At 38.1% G+C, this 2780-nt stretch overlaps 1 pseudogene; it reads left to right on the forward strand.

Annotated features, from left to right (window-relative positions):
- Positions 1 to 1238: 1238 nt before the first annotated feature.
- Positions 1239 to 1718, forward strand: LOC109269773 (peptidyl-prolyl cis-trans isomerase A-like; annotated as a pseudogene).
- Positions 1719 to 2780: the final 1062 nt, after the last annotated feature.

The raw sequence follows: 2780 nt of genomic DNA on the forward strand, positions 1-2780 counted from the left end.
GAGGTGACTCTCTGCAAATAAGGGTTTGCAGCCACTGGGCATCCATCACATTTCTCCAGAGCAACATTAGACCACCCTAATGGGTACTACCGTCTTCATTATGATATTAATTCTCTAAATTTCCAAAGTGATTTCATTTGTAATATGACAAAGGCTGGCCGCTCAGGAGACAAACTGTTTTCATCCCCCTCCTGCATGCTCACAAAGGCTTGCTCTCTTTAGTCTTTGGGGGAAAAGGAATTTGATAGCATCAGATCTCTTGTGATACACAAGGCTGGCTAACAGCTACACCACCTGCCAGCACTTGATGCCTGCCCATCCAGCCTGAAGCTTTCTAAAGCAGTGGTTGATGAGTGGAACGTGGATGTTGGTTTGGAAAGAAACTATGTAGAGAGAAAACAGCGGCAGAATAAAAAACTCGGCATGGAAGCTGAGTGGGATTTGAGGGTAACATTGGGGTCAGAGAGAGGCTGGAAACAGAATCTATTGCGATAGGGCTAGTTTGGGAGATGCTATCTCACATCGTGCTTTTTCTCCCTCCTACCCTGGGTCTTTGCTGTGGCTACAAATTCCACCACTGCCAACTGAAAACAACCTCCAAAATATGGTAATTCATTTTTCTTTCAATATACTAGCCCCTATGGACTTTAATTCAATCTACCCACATCAAAATTAGCTTATCTTCTACAATGTTTACTAGATATAAAACTTAACGCTTCAAAAAAATCCCGTCTCAATCAATATTGAGGATTTTCCACTCACCGACCATCATTGTTTCTAACTGAATTAGCATCATGGATAGAATGTCTGAATTGAGTGACCCAAAGCTAAATTTTTGAGAGGCCCAGCATTGGTCAAACTACTGAAGCAGATTAAATTTTCCTCTGCTTTCTCCTTCCTTTCCTTCTTTTAGAAGCTTCTTGCTCTTACTTCTTGTTTCTTACTTCTTACCACTGACGCTTATTATGTTTAAAGAAATTCTTATTAGAAAATTCTAAAAAAATGTTATTATTTTTGAGTAAAGCATGGACTAATTAGTAGTTTACTCTTGGACCCCAGTACTCTAATCAGAGGTGGCACATTTTAGTGGTAAACATCAGCAAAAGCTGAGTTTTGTTCCATCAGCGAATTTTATAATTCTGTCAAAGTGAATGAGAGAAATTACCTGGCTTCGAGGTCTTCAATTTCAAAGTGAAGGAACTGGGCCTTGCCTTTGCCGCCACCCGTGCTGCCCAGCCATGGTCAATCCCCCCGTGCTCTTAGACGTTGTCCTGGACAGTGACCCCTTGGGCAGAGTCTCCTAGCTGTTTCCAAAGTTCCAAAGAAGGCAGAGAACTTTTGTGCACTGAGCACTGGGAAGAAAGGATCGGGTTATAAAGCTTCCTGCTTTCACAGGATTATTCTGGGATTTATGTGCCAGGGTGGTGACCTTACACACCCTAAGAGCCCTGGTGGCAAGTCTACCTATGGGGAGAAATTTGATGATGAGAATTTCATCCTGAAGCACACGGGTCCTGGCACCTTGTCCATGGCAAATGCTGGACCCGATAAAAATGGTTCCCAATTTTTCATCTGCCAGGACTGAGTGGTTGGAGGGCAAGCACGTGGCCTTTGGCAAGGTGTAAGACAGTGTGGATATTAAGGAAGCCATGGAACGCTTTGGGTCCAGGAATGGCAAGACCAGCAAGATCACCAGGGCTGACTGTGGACAAATTTAATAAATTTGACTCGTGTTATGTTAACTACCAGACCGTTCCTTCTACAGCTCAGAAGACCACCCCTCCCCCTCCCCCCCATCCGCTCAAAATATCCTATAATCTTCGTGCTGTTGCTGGAGTTCTATGGGTTCCATATTTTCCTTACTCCCCTCCACATCTACCTGGATTGCAGAGTTGAAATAAAATAAAATAAATATGAAATAAGAACTAAGCAAAAATAATAATAATAATAATAAAGTGGACGAACTGGATTGTAGACTCCAATTTTACTATTTTCTATTATTTCATATTATATTTATATTAATACTTTAAATATCATTTTATATTATATCTGATTTTTTGTCCATATATGTTCAAACACCTGGTGCTATTGCAGGATACAGTTAGGCCATATCTCATCATCACAAATGTTAATTGAATATTCGTATCATTGATCTACAATTTCAGGATATTTGACATAACTCAGAATCTTCAAGACATTATCATTTAGAAAACAAGTGTAAAGCTTTTATACTTGAGTAGATTTCCTTTAGATTTTATTATTAATGGAATCTAATCATATGCATTATATACATCGCTTTTAGAAATATCAAAATATATATGTACAGATTTTTAACAAAGTAAAGCAATTATTTCAGTAAAGCAATTATTGCCTCTTTCCCCAAACCACAAATACTTAAAAAAATTATTTGGAGCAAAAGAACATTACTTAATATTTCATCTCTCGTCCATCCTATTTTTCAATTTAAGAGACTGTCTTACGAATTTCTTAAAGTTGTTGCTTGTTTGGTTTTAAAAATATATTCAAACTAAGCTTTGTTTTTTAATCTAAACTTTTGTAAATGTTACAATTTCCCTTTAGAAGTTGGGAGTTGGCTATTTCTTCTTATAGTTTAATTTCTAGAATAAGTCATATCTCAAGTTGTAATGTTCTGCTTGGTACAGAAGATAAGGGTATGCCCTAAAACTTAACATGAATCTTATGAATGTTTGTAAAGTTTGTGTTTAGACTATTCCCAAATTAGCAATGTCTGATTTCAAATGGCTCTTACATTCAACTGC

This window comes from Panthera pardus, unplaced genomic scaffold (genome assembly GCF_024362965.1).
Source record: "Panthera pardus isolate Hobbes unplaced genomic scaffold, ASM2436296v1 HiC_scaffold_10, whole genome shotgun sequence".
NCBI lineage: Eukaryota > Metazoa > Chordata > Mammalia > Carnivora > Felidae > Panthera > Panthera pardus.